The following is a 14,952-nucleotide window of genomic DNA, read 5'->3' as shown; positions in this document are numbered from 1 at the left end:
CTCTCTCTCTCTCTCTCTCTCTCTCTCTCTCTCTCTCTCACACACACACACACACACACACACACACACACACAGAGCAGGCAATAGCAGCGGCTGCTAATGATGCTGAGTACAAAATGAGAATTGGAGTAAGTGAGTCGTCAGGGTGCTTGCTTATTTATTTTAAAGCATGACAGTGCTGAAATGCTAGGAGACCTCACTTAGCCTTGTACTAGTCCGGTATTGTCTGTTCTGACTGGCAGCAGGGCAGCATGGTCTCCCAACCTGCCTGCTATCAGATCCTTTTAACTGGGCATGTCATGGCTTGAACCTTGCACCTCATGCATGCAGAGGTGTTTTCCAAGCCCCTGAGCTATGCACCCTTCTTTTGGATGCGAATGATCAAAGGGGATGCAAAAGGTCGGGGAAAACTTTGTGGGGGTTTGATGCTATGAATAAAGCTGTTTGCTATGCAGCAGACAACACTTTATACCTGGAAAAATATATCAATGTACAGTGCTTATAAAGTCTCTTGCCCTCTCTCCTTCTGACCATGATATGAAGCAGGAAACAAGTGCCTGAAGTTTCTGGGAATCCATGTACCTGTTAGCAAAATGCTTTTCACATGCGGTGGCATTTTTATAGTGATATACTTCATTGAGTAGGTGGGTGATTAAGGAAAAATTGTCTGTGATTTCCATTTCACAGTTTTTAATCTCTCTTCCTTTCTCTAGACATAATTATTAACACATCACAGAAATAAATGCATTGTAATGAGGGTAAGGTTAATGAATTTGAATACATTTTTCAACCCTTGCAAAAAGTTGTGTTTTGTGAATCAAAGTACACATGCTGGATTTGCTGTTCTTACAAGAAAACAGACCAGCCCTTTCTCCAACAGGAGCCATGCTCTCTGAAGAATGAACTTTTCCAGTTGTGCATGTGGCAGGTGGTTGTGGTCCAACCAGCACAGCTGATGGAAAAGGTGGGAGGTATTTTTTGTCTATTCTGTGGCTGCACTGCTTCCTATGTTGTTTTGGATGGTTCCCAACTCCCAGGGGCAGGTTTTTGTGGTGCAAGGGGCTGGAGCAGGAAAGCGGGATGAATGTAAAGACGCTTCTTCCTTCTTTCACCTCACTTCTAGTCGCAGATTACTGGATTCAATTCCCTAAATTAGTTTTTGCATCCTATTGCCACCCATCATACCAGTTTTAAACCTATACAGATTGGGTGTGATTACCTTCCTTGTTTTCAATATTGCTTTCTTTTACACTGCTTTTCTTTAATGAGAATGAGCAACAACTTTTATAATTTGGTCTTGTGTTCTCTCTCAGAATGTAACAGAATGGGATGATATTATCTGCTTGTCTGGGAGTGAGCCCTTTTGGACTCAGTGGAATTTACTTCTAACTAGACATGGTGAGAACGGCAGAGGAAATAATGGATACCAAATTAACTGAAAAGATGGAAAATATGGAGGTATGTAGAACATGCCTCCAATTGCTATGTGCTCTGGAAATATTAAAAATAACTTGTGCCCTGCCCACCAGTGAAATTGTTTCTAAATTATACAGGTATAACAAACATGACATGTTTTCTTAACCTCTATTCCTGGGCTGTGCTGTACAGTAGAAATGCTGAAGTCTTTGCATTTGTGAAATGGAAGTCTGGAGCATATATTTGAGAAGGGCATTGAAACACAGGGTAGAAACAATGCTATTAAGGTATGAAATATTCATTTGCAGAAAATGCTATGACCAACATGTGAATAGTATCCCTGCTTCGTATTTTCCAATAATGTTTGCTTTTTAGCACTGTGAAAAGCAGACAACTATAAGGCTAAAATGGTTCCCAATACACATCTTATGAATAAAGAGGAGTCTGGCTGAAATCCTGTGCACAGTTTGGCTGCTTAAATTCCATTGGAGTTAATATAAGTAGCCTAACCATTGTGGGGATTTCAGCTTTGCACTGGATTCCAAAAATGCCAAGCAGGCTCCCCTTACACGTTGCAATGGAAAGCCTTCGCGTGTGTGCATCTGAAGGCTGGCAGTCTGCCAAAATAAAAATAACACTGGAGCCTTTTTTATTATGATAAAGCAACGGTTTGAAGCAGTGGAGGCAAGATGTCCATGGCTGGGTCATAAGGATGCTTTAAATTGCCAAGGCTTCTATCCCTCTTTAAAGTCAGCTGATGTTATTTATTTAAAATCAAGCAGCTGCTCTAGACATTTAATTGATGCAGTTCAGCTTTCCCAACCTGGCACCCTCCAGTTGTGTCAAATTACAACTGCCATCATCCCAGTCCAGTTCTTTCTGAGTTCTCCCTGCTCCATAAATATATATAGGGAAATCTGGGAGATGATACTTCACTTCCAAATCTAAGCAAGAATCAAGTAGCAGGTAACATGGTTTGATCCATAACAACTGGGCAGAGGCAATGTGATTATACACATCTCCAATTCATTGGTCCCTGCCCTAAGAAATATAACCCGAGCCACTTATATTGTAAATCTTTAGAGGCAACAGTGGATACTCTCTGGACTACTTTGAGCTGCAGTGGCCAGGCAGAACAGAGGAGCAAGGTTGCCATCCCACAGAGAAAGCAGCCCATTACCATGGCAACAGAATCTATGGCCTGCCTTTCTCCATGTTGATGCAGCCCTGTGTTTCAACAACAAAATGAATGTTAGGAGTGCATTCATAAATAAATTTCCCAGTAAGAATGTCTTAGCAAATTTATTTAGTTTAGCAAAGATGGTTCTTCAGGTTTCAACCAAATAGCACACCTTCAACACTTCCGCTTTTATACTTCCTCTGTATATGGGTGGACTTACAAGATGTGGAAGGCATAGTCAGTAAAACTTATCTTTTACTCAGTTCTGAGTCAGATAGATCTAACTTTGGACCAAAGATCAGTGCATTTACCGAATGTGAGATCTGTGATAAATCACACAGATCAGCCCCAAATCCCCACATCTAAAGCAATAGCTTTTCAGGGCTGGTCCCCAATTTTCAACTGATTTATGCTCGTTTCAGTTGTGTCTTCTGAACTGGGATTCTAGATTTCCTACAGATTCTCTCAGTCTTCATGTGAGCTCACTCCTTTCTCCAACTTGCAATACTTGAGGACCCTTTCTTCATATCTTTCTAGGTCCATGGTCCAGCATTACCAGGTTCAAGGGTATTTACCCAGGTGGAAACATAGTTCATGTATTACTAAGGATGCACAATAGTTCAATGAAATGTCATTTTAGTCTGAAATGCAATGTTATTGCCATATATTTATCACATAAGTGGACTAAACAGTATTTATCCATAGGTGTTTTCCTTGCATTACTTACTCTTAGTGTTTAAGGGGAAATGCAGTGTAGTAGAATGTACTATATATTCCCCATTCTCTTTGTGGCATTCCCTTTTTACTTTTTTTTTTCCTCAAGATGATTAGTAATTGTCCTCTTTGAAGCAACATTCTAGAATGTCTAGAGATCTTTGTCTAAGCCACTATGGTTACTTTGTTCTTTACAGACATCTTCTGTATTCCCCACTGTTCACTTGAGAAAGCTGAAAGGAATGCCATCCCTTCTGTATGCAGATCTTCCCTATGCTGATGCCCATCTTAGCTGTTCCAGGAGAACTTCTGGATCCTTCCCATTCTGATTGGATAAATATAATGTGGTGCTGAACTTTCCCTGAACTTTCTTCCATTGTTAACATAGCATCTTAGTTCTAGTTCATTGCCCAGCACAGTGACTATCAATACTGAGTACTATTAAATCCATTGCTGGAATTTATTCCTTGCTGCCATAGACAAACTGAGATCTGGCAGTCTCAGTTTGCCCCAGCCTTCTCTTGTCAAGCTTATGTACACATGGCATTCTGGAGTTTCAGGCCATCTTGTAATTTAGTCTCTGATGCCGCTACCCTGTTCTGAAGAGTTCATTGTATTCAACTCATATGTTGCAGAAAGATATACCAATGCAGCCTTCAGCTCCATCAGGAATGGCTTTATTTTCATAACTGTGAATATATTATATGACCTTTGAAGTCCATTTTATGTCCCCCATCCATGTTGCACCTGGTGCCTGAGCCTTCATTACACTCCTGGTCTGGGATCTTTTTTAAAGCCATTATTAACAAATCTCCTTCTAGTAGGTTTGGAAATGGTGGGGAGGGCCTCTTACAAGCAAACGCTTTGCTCTCCCTGAGCTGCAACACCTAATATTTAATTTGGGAGATGTGCTAGAAATAAAATTGAAGGGCATGTGCAAAGATGGCTGTGAATTGTAAATAATGTGGTGCTGGTGTTAAGAGAGAATTTCTGATGGGGCACAAAGGCATACATATCTATAGATGTGCTTTTATATTCAGTGCTGCACAGATTGCATTTGATTGAGATGGATGATTGAGTTACTCCGGGTGACATTTGATGGCAGGAAGAAGATTGTCATGCCGTGCGCTTAAAGAATGTGTGTTGCTCACTGATTTGTGAAGAATGACGCAGAAGGGTGAAGCTATGCTAGGCATACTGTTCCCAATATAGATTAGGTATGCAATCACAGCATACATTGCCTTTGTGTTGCTTTTAATGGGAACTGCTTCCCCCTTTTGTCACCTTCTTGCTTTGTTACTGTCAAGCCTGTACAAAATTTAATTGTTTAAAAGGGGCAACCACAGCAGTTCTCAAATCACAGGTGCCCTAAGAGGGTGTTATCACTGACCAGCGTACTTTGAGATCAGGCTGTCAGTCAATTACTGTCTACGTTGCAGGACTGTACCCTTATTACAGTGACAGCAGAAGTGCAAAAGATTTCTAATTGTACCAACAAGAGTGGAATACCAGAAAAAGAGGCACTGGGTAAGATTTCTATGGACCAGAAAGTTAGTGTGAAGTGAAAATAAACGCAACACCACACAAGCGTAATGGAAGTAACCTGGGAAAGTGCACAATTCAAACAGTTTAATGAGCTGCTTATTTGCTACTTTAACTTTGCCATTTCCAGGATTCAAGCAACTAGGTGTCAAAACAAGCAGTGCTTTAAATGTGGACTTAGCAACTGCATATTTTGATTTTCATTCTAGGGTAGGCACAAGGCCCTTGATTCAGATCTTAAAAGCCCTCATTCCCCCCACCTTACTGTCCTCATCTGTATCAGAGCCACTGTGCCTACTGAAAAAGCAAACAAGCAATGCTGCTAGATTAGGATTTAAAATAAGTTCTTGTATATTCTTAGGTTTGACCTTAAGTGAATGAGTGAGCTTTTAACTCTATTTGTGAAGAACGGTCATTATTTCCTCCCAAACCCACATTTGACCTCATTCTCAGAGATTACTGAAACAGAATGGCCAAGCTAGAATCCCACTTCTGGAAACAACAACAACAAATTGCATAGCATTGTGCTATTAACTTGCAACCAACCAACCAACCAACCAACCAACCAACAGACAGCAGCTTAAAACAATTACTTCTAAATTGGAAGACATCATTGAAAAGATGATATTACATGCTGTAATTGTATCATATTTAAATATAATGTGCTTTGAAAGATAACATATTAGTATTACGAATAATTCAGATGTTATAATTTGGAATGCATCATATTAGCTCATTTAGAAGAGAAAGACACAGGCTGATAAGGAGCAGAAAGACGGGTCACTTAACCTGTACAGGCCATTTCCTTAAGTTAAATCACCCCCACCTAATATGTTGCTTCTGTGGGATTTCAAATGCATAAAAAACTCATTTAATTACCTGGGAGGTTGTGGGGACCACTTATGAGGGGTTTAAAGCAGGATGAAAGAATGATGTACATTGCTTGGTAGATTCTATGGGGCTATTTTTTTCCTAATGAACACTGCAACACAACCTAACATACAAAATGACCCTCTTCTTATCAACAATTTTATAACAAAACAGCATGGCCAATTATAATATATAATTATAACAACAACTCAATACTACAACCTGTGCACCCAAGTCCCTGGCAACAGCACCAGTACAAAAACCGGCTGTAGAGTTGCAAAGTTCAAGTTCTTTTTGCATCCAAACTCAAACAAAAGAATCCAAAATGTCCTCTTCCACTGGTCTGGGTATCCACAACACAGAAGAGACACCTGGCATAGAATAAAATGCCAATTCAATTGTATATACAAGAATTCACGAGGTGGATTCACCCCTCCAACACAAACATGTAGGAATTATGCCTAGACCAAGTGGCAAGGATCTTAGTGGAACAGCAGCTCTTGGTTCTCCAGCTCCCCTGCTCTTACTGCCCGCTCTTTCTTAGTCCCACCCCTTTGGGCTGTACCAGTATTTCACAGGGGTTGCACTCACACTCTGCTTCCAATCAGAGTTGGTGTTCTCTGGCCTAACCAGATACTAAACCACAGCCTGGACTTGAGTTCCAAACCATGCTGCCCTCCCCCTCGCTGCTCTTCTGCCATCCCCTGCCCTTTGATGTGGGACTGCATTATTCCACAGTGGGTAAAGAAAAGTAAAATGTAAAACTGCGACTCAATGCACCTTGTGTTGCATTTTGGAGGGCAGGGAGGATAGCCTTTTATAAGCCAATCCCAGAGTGGGAAATTTGATGTGTGAGCTGGAGTTCTGGGAGGACACCAGCTCACAATAGACTCAGGGTTTCTGTGAGGTAATTTCCAAACAGACCTGATCCTAGGATTATATTTTTTCTTAAAATCTTTGCAACCAGAGGGCCTAAAGCTGTCGATCAGAGTTACCTAGAGAGAGTGGTATAAATTCAGGGCTTACTCAAATGAGTGGAGAACTCACCGGGGCTTTGCACCATGTGATAAGCTAGCGGGCAGGAAGATCTGAATCTAATATGTATCGATTCTTTAGCTTCCTTGCTGGGAAACTAATTAGAGAAGCTTGAACACTTGTGAGTGTGTTGTGTATTTTAATATCTGGATACTTTAAAAGCTGCATTTTGTCAATGAGAGATTCCCCCCTCCAACTTTTCTCCTTTCATAATTTTACAAAGGCGCCACTTTAACTCTGCATCCCTTATCATCTCAATAAGCCAGCAGAAACATTGCAATATAAATGCCATTAAAAGCAGTTAAATGAGATTAAACATAACCTTTGCTGAAATGATTGCAGATTTGATCCTCTCTTACATGATGCTCCTCCTAAAAAAAAGAACCGGACATAGCTCAGATACAAGGCAATACACTCTAGTGGGTTTTCTCTGGCATCCCACAATGGCTCAATGGGGCTTGGAAATTGTGGCTGCTGCCTTTAAAATCCTCATGGTGAATCTGATGCATAATACATGGCAAAGCTCAGACTTGAAGACCATGACAATTGCCCCAGCTTAAAAGACGCAAAAGCTCCCCTTTGCTCCTCTGCCTTCCATGACAAATATTTGGGAATGGAAGACTGGCCTCCACAGTCAAGTCAGGAGCGACTGATGGGGCCATTAATGCATGTTAATGGCAGCTACAGTGTAACGTCGTTCTGAGTTTTCATTTATCGTGTGGAAGCTTTACTGCAATGCATTCTGCCAAATTGCACATATTAATCATTTCTTCCACCTTAGTTGTGGTCCATTTGCGATAAATGGAAGCTTGGAGGCATTTAATTAAGGATATATTTTGAGGGACATTTCATTAAGTTTATGTTCCAATGTGCGAGTGTGTATGTCTGCAGCAGAGGCCTCTCTTGCTATACATTGCGCATGAATTTGCTGCGGTTTTGCGGGTGCTTGTTTTAGCAGCAGCACCCTGTTTCCATCCCAACCAGGGGATTCACGAGAGAAATCTGCGCTAAAAATCAGAATTGCCCAGATAGGTTTGTTTTTAATACAAAAACGGACTAATGAGGATTTTGCAAATGGTTAGTAATAGATGCATAATTCTACAGCCTGGTTTCTATCTCCTCAGATTTTTTAATGACTAAGTATTTCAAGCTCAGTAAATAATAAATTCAATTTACCAGAGAAAAGTTTCATCACTTAGCAATACTCTCTTGGAATATATATTTCTTAATTGGCATCAATGGAAAATTTCCTGGGAAGCATAACAAAATGGATCATTTAATAGATGCCCCAATCTCTCCATCCATCTATCTATCTATCAGCACAGCACATGATGTTTTGACTTTAATATGGTAATTATCTCAGGCTGACTTCAGAGCAGGAAGCTGCCACCCACACAGCAGTGCTTAATTACTTTAGACTTCAGCTTGCCAAGTGAAAAATAGATCGTCTCTCCCCCACCCCCAGTACTGCATAGCATTGAAATGATTTTCATTGTCATTTCAGGTGAAACGCAACATGATGTTATTAGAGCATCATGGGAAGGAAAATGCAAAATTTCCCCCTGAAAGTTTTAGGAGAGGCTGACAATGTCAGTTCCCCACCTCCAAACTGATTAGTGGAGGTCTCCAATTTGCATTCTTTCAGTCTTCACAATGAACTGCTTCTTCATGTGGGATGGGACTTTCTGCAATGAATAGACTGCAGGACGGAAGCTTTGTAAGGTTGTCACAAGCAGATGCCTTTTCCTGTGTTTTGAGGGCACTCAGCTGGTTTAGGATGAATGCCTTCACAACATACAGTTTAAATAGGAAGTTTGTGAGTGTAACTAATCCAATGAAAGCAATAATTAAGAAAAGCCCTGATTCCAACAGCTTACAGATCCAAGGTGTTCGCCTGTCCTTTGTCAGTGGCAGGTTGCAAAGCAGTGGCTTTTAAATGGAGTGAAGTGTGCATATATTTCTTCAGCTGTTTGAAGTATTGCTGCTATTATCAGAAAGCACAGAAATCAGTGCAGAATTTTATGTATGTATGTGTTGTTAACTATGTGGTACTAATTGGTTTGATACGCACAAAGTGAAATGTAATTTGGCGGAATGAAAAATTGTGTAGAGAAAAATCCTTACCTCATCAGGTCATCTTCTGTCACTGCCATGGGGTTCTGCATCCTCTGATGTCATGGCGGATATTTCGTTGAGTTTATAAATCATTTGTCTTTTAACAAGCCAGTCAGTGGAGCGATCACATTCTTTACATTTTGTATGTCACCAGATCCTTGCGCATTACCAGTGTCTTTCTGAGTGGCAAGACAATAGAGTGTGTCATCTCATTTTCTTTTCCATTTGCTATCTCAGTAAAAAACTAGATCCCGAAGAGTCAAAAATAAATAAATAAAATAAATAATTTGCAGTCCCATCCGCAATTAAAAGTTGTACTGGCACCCAGTGATGGCTCAAGACATTTTGCAGCCTGAAGCAGACCCAAGTAACTCCCCTCCGTTCTCATTAGTTTTGTTTCGTGGGTGGGTAATGCTTGTCTGTATCTGTGCTATACAACCCAAAGCATAACTAACTGAAGTTGAAATATATGGATTTCAGCTAATTTAGCTAGACTGAACTTAATGTGACAACAGTGTCTCTAACTTTGTCAGTGTGACTGTTTGGTGGATAATAAATCCTGCTGTAAGGGAATGTGTGAGAGAAGAGAACTTTTAAAACAGCAATAAATGAAAGAGTGCAGTGCTTTTCAATCGGAGGTGCTTCACAATGAGCCAGATCATTGCCACACTGCTCAGGGCACATGGTCCTAATGCAGGCAGGAAACATTTGCATGTTGGGCTTCTCTGCATGAGGCTTAGAGCTGCAGAGGCTTCTTTTGTTTTCTTTGCAGGACAAAGAGAGTGGTGTTCATGTGTGCGGTTTATTTCCAGGGTTTTTGCTTTTTTCCTCTCTTTGTTGTCTTATACGACCATGGGGTGGTGCTGCAGCACAGGGCAATTGCTGAATTACCTGAGCCTTTATTCCAGTTTGTCCTGCCTTTAAAATGTGTTTTAATGTGTTTTACTCTCTTAATATGTTTCATGCCTTGTAAGCCGCCTAGGAAGGCCTTGGCAATTATAGGCGGCCTATAAATACATGTAAGTGAGTAAGTAAATAAATAAAATAGAAAATCTCATTATCCTCACTCGGTGGGGGGGGGGGGGGGGAGAGTGGCTGCAAAAATGGCTACAAAATACAAAGACTGTAGGATGATGACCCATGTAAATTCTGTGAATAAAGTATTACAAGTATGAAATAAATGCCTTGTGTTGAAAAGCTGCTAGTCATTCAGTAACCATGGATTATTGGCGAATTCCTCAGCCACTATTCCTCTTTTTTCCACACTCTGTTGCTTTTTCCTGTTGGTGAACAGACTGCTGTCAGTCCACCCAGAAATTAACAAGTTTACCAAATTAACAGAAATACCCCATGAGTACCTAAGAAACTTTGGTCTAGGTAGAGAAGCAACTCCATAAGGTACCAAGAAAGGAAAAACAGAGTTCATTCTTTGGGGAAACCCCAGTATTAAATACAACAGGAGACAAGATCATGATTGTTATAGAGAATGAGTTATTGAAGGTCATCCCAAAAAAGAGCCAAGGAGTGGCAGCAAATCACTGGCCACAGAGCATAGGTGAACAGTACAGAGGGAAGGGGAGAAGTAGATGTCGAGAGGGCAGTGAGCTGTAAGCTTAAGAAGACAGAAAGAGTGAGAAAAGAATTTTGTCATCCTTGGTTGGTTGAAATGATTTATGTTGGGATGGGGAAGGAATCCTCAGAGAGTGGATTAAATTTGTTAAAAATTAGAGACATCAGGCATTCTCTGGTCCTGGTAGGTCAACTACTGAGATGGGGCACAAGCTGATGGGGAGCAAAGACTACTTCCAAACCAGATGTTCCAAAAGTTAGGCAGACAAAGTGTCTCAAAAACCATGCTGAATAATAGGGAAAGGGGGAGATTTGGCCTTCTCAGGCTGTGGTAGAGCTTCTGCTGGACAGAAGCAAGTGATGGAGTGCATGGATGGCAATCTGAATGCCAAGAGAGAATTGCACAGAGAGGCTGCTTGCTGGACTGCTCTGAAAGGCAGACCATCTGAGGTCCACTGAGCTGCTCAGCCTCACAGTCTTCAAATGTTTTCCCTTTGGACTTCCATTTCATTTTGTGAGGACAACGAAGGACGGTGGAGGTTCAGTCCAGAGAGAGAGTTGCAGTATGTACTTGCCGAGCTATAATTACTTTAAACAGTAGGTGGGACCGTCATCCTGTTTGCACTAAGAGACCTCTGGATATGCAGCTTCCTCCTGTCCAGGGCCTAACTTAATCAAATTATCCAGATCATTCCTGAATTACCCAGTTCAGAGCTGTGACCTGAAGCATTGCCTGCTTTGGTAGATGCAACAGGACTCACTGAAGTTACATACCTCTCCCCAAGTGTGCCCTTTGAACTCTGTTTTGCACATCACCTGAGCTTTACGTTCATCACCCATGGTGAGAAAATGACAAGGCCTCTAGCAGTAAGGACACCTTTCTTTTCCTGGATCTCATTCAGATCCCTTGCTCATGTAGCCAGATCTTTCAGAGAAAACTGCGCCTCAGTGTAGAGTCTGTTTCTAGAAGGCCAGCTCTGAAAACAGCCCAGGCCATTCCAGCCCGTCTCTAGTCAACTCCTCTTCCTTTCTTCCCCTTGTCTCTGGCTTTCCTTCCCTTGCTGCATTGTTATTGTTTTACATTTTATTTAGTCGGGGATCCAGAGGCTTGGCAATGCTGCCTCCCCCTTCAGAGGAAAACTGGCAGAGAAAAAGCTGGTAAAGGGCTCTGTTTGGGTCCTACCACCCTGGTGTCCAGATGCCAAAGACAATTGCATTTTCCCCAAAAGAAGAACCCTCTTTTCTTCCATACAAGGAGACACAATGTTTGTGCTCCACTTTGTGCTTTTCTACATGAGGCTTTTAACCTGCCACTTTATCAAGACTTCACTTTTTGGTGTGTTCCAAATTTAAAAGCAGCAGCTTTACACATGCTTCTTCCACTGCAGTTTTAGTTTCTCCGCCTGTCTACCTGTTCCATTACCCAACCACTAGGTGGTGGTATAGCCAAACCACATGGATACAAGAGGGTTTCCTTCAGTCCTTCATAGATATACCAGACTTTTCATGCTTTAAAAAAGCAACAGGGGCCATGGAAGATGCAGTGTTGTGCAAAGTGCCCACAACTACCGCAGCTGAAGATTCCTGAGTGTCCCATAAATACCCAGCTCCTTGTCTGGTTGCTAATTCCACCACAATCTGGCTAGGAGCACTCTGAGTTTGGACGTAGCTTGTGCATGTGGAGCCCTGGCTCAGTGGCAGTACGGCTAGTGCTGCATTCGACGCCAGAACTGCCCACAGAGCCTCCTGGAGGCTGGCCAATTGAGAGGGTTAGTGAAAAGAGGTTCCTGTTGGGGCTTCTGCACCAAGCAGCTGATCAGCACAACACTCTTTTCTTCCTGAGAGCTTCTTTGGCATATCCTTGTGCACCCTTTATGGTGCTGGCCATGGTGTGTTGAACGGCGAACTTCCCAGTATAGCTCCTCCTAAAGAATAATCACGACTGGCTCTAACACTCTGCCATTCATGACTGGTGCTCCATGCTTGCATTTGTTAGGGCGCAATTTTCATACAGAAAAGGTCCTCCGACTTCCATCATCCCCCAGCCAGCATGGCTGCTGGGAAGTGCTGGGAGCCCCAGGATTCCTTTCCATCCAAGCATGAATAGGATTGCACAACCTTAAGGGCCCCTGACAGTGCCTGGTGGGGAGCATAGGCTTTTCAGAGCCCCAGATGCAAGGTTCTTTGGAAGCTGAGCCCCCATTTGCCCCCTGGCAGCTGGCATTGACACGATCATTTCAATTATTTTTCTGAGGATGCAGCTGGGCTGCAGAGAGGACCAAAGGGCTTCTGCCAAGGAGTGGAATAGAGACGGGGTGGGGGCTGTGTCCTGAGATCAGTTCTGACTGGGGCCCCAGCCTCCTTCCTTCTCCCACCCTGGCGCCAAATCTGGAAAGTCAGCAATGTCCGTCTAGAGTAAATGCATTATTGTAGTGCAGCGGCAGTGGAGATACCCTGGCCTTGGGGCCTTTTGGATTGCACCCTGAATGTGTACGATGCCGGCTGAAACAAAAGAAATGTGTTCTTTTCTGTGATGAAGCAGGCACAACAGGCCCATTATCCTATCCTCCTGTTTGTGAATCAGACTCATCTACTGTTGTATGTCCTGCCTAGTAATTAAGCATGATAACCTACAGACATTTGGCCCAGCCTTATCAGCAGAAAACTTGTGGGAGAAGGATGTATGGCTGCCCAAATGGCACCCCACAATAAATATGCTTGCCGCCAACATCTCTGCTTCAATGTTTCAATTGCAATAAAAGGAATCAATATGCCCAAATGCCTCTCTCAATCCCCCCCCCTTTCTCGCTCTAATAGGTCCCCCACTCCCTTATTTAAAAGGCATCTAGAAAGATGTTGAGAGAGACATATTGGAAGCATTCTCCCCCTTTCCAGTTTCACACAAACTTTTCAAACCAGAAGAATGTGGAGAAGCCTTTTGGAATAAATCTAGTGACCCTGGGGAGTTTACAAATACTAGCATATTAATATACAGCTAAAATAATAATAAAAAACACCATGCTGCTAAAGATGTTTAGTATTATCAGCTCACTGCAGGAGTTTATTAGAAACTCCTGCTTTCTTTTATTAAAATTTCAATTGGCTCAGTGAATGAGATCCTATGTTAGTGTCATAAAGTGAGAAGCCAGAAGGAGAGGATATTGGCATTTAAACGCAGATTTCATTTTGAAAATATTTTGTCTCATGCTAGAATATTATATATTGCAAATATGCATAGTGCAGTGACAGAGTTAGGAGTGGTTTGAGTACTTTCCAGATCTGTCCGTTTCATTATTTCATTTTTTTATTGTAGCATATTATTTCATCATTTTATGGTAGCATTTTATACCTTTCATTTTCAAATACATTGGAGGAATTTTAAGAACAAAAGAGTAGTATAGTTCAGTCTGACTTTTTTTAGAAATGTATTTGACAGAGTTCAAGTCACAAAGGTGGGCTTTAAAGGTAATTAGAATAGAATTCTGAAACCTTGCAATGTGGAAAACAGTACTCTGTTGCATGCGGGGATGGTGCTCAGTCCCAAGAAGAGCCGGGGCTCAGGACTACAGCATTGAACCAACCAACCAAGCAACCACAAATTGCATCTTCTAAGTGACATGTGTCTGTCTAAGGTCTGTCTGTGTGCTTTTAAAGGGATCTGTCTCCCAGGAACACTTGTGTTCGTCAAAAGGTACATATGGGGAAGGAAGGTATTTGATTCCAAGAAAAAGACCCCTCAGGTACAAAGATTCAAAGCCACGGGGCCAGCAGGAAGTGACGAAAACCCCCCAGCTAATCCAGAGGGATCGGATAATGCAGGGATAATCAGGGGTCCTCTAGCTTCATTTTGGCAAAATGGACCCTGTGGACAGCAGGTGGTGGAGCAGCAGTTCTCCCAGAGATTTGGGGCCCCAGATAAAAGTTTCCAGGGTTCAGCCCTAGTGGGCAGCTCCATAAAACCAGTTCTGGTTGCATGGAAATGAATGTGAGAATACTGTGGTGTGCAATGATGTCTCCACTTAGAACAAGGGTGTGCGCTGTAAGTTGTCTTGTCACCGGCTTTGTTAGCATCAAGGCTGAATCCTAAGTGAAGAGTTTCATGGTGCAGTGAATTGTGGATAAACGCAGACAGTGGTGAAACGGCATTACTGATGTTCTCTCATGTAGCCAGTGTTGCATGTAAAGCTGCCTGCAAGGTTCCTCTGTGGGCCAGGTGGCAATTGCAGTCTGGTAAGTGTGCTCACAGGCGAGCTGTGTGGCTGGAAGACTTCACACCGGCCTTCTCTAAACTAGTGCCCTCCAGGTGGTTTGGACAAAGTCCCATCAGCCCAGCAAGTAAATAACAGCTGTGCTACCACATCCCCTTTTTATGGACAGTGCTGGCTCGTGGCCTTTGAAATGGAGATGAGTGCTGCCCCCTATAGCTGTTTCAACTAGCAGAGTAAAATCTGCAGGGACCCCTTCCCTTCCCTTCCCTTCCCTTCCCTTCCCTTCCCTTCCCTTCCCTTCCC

This window comes from Varanus komodoensis, unplaced genomic scaffold (assembly GCF_004798865.1).
Source record: "Varanus komodoensis strain SLA01 unplaced genomic scaffold, ASM479886v1 scaffold24, whole genome shotgun sequence".
Classification (NCBI taxonomy): domain Eukaryota; kingdom Metazoa; phylum Chordata; class Lepidosauria; order Squamata; family Varanidae; genus Varanus; species Varanus komodoensis.
The sequence above is the reverse complement of the archived record's forward strand: the minus strand, read 5'-3'. Positions refer to the sequence as shown.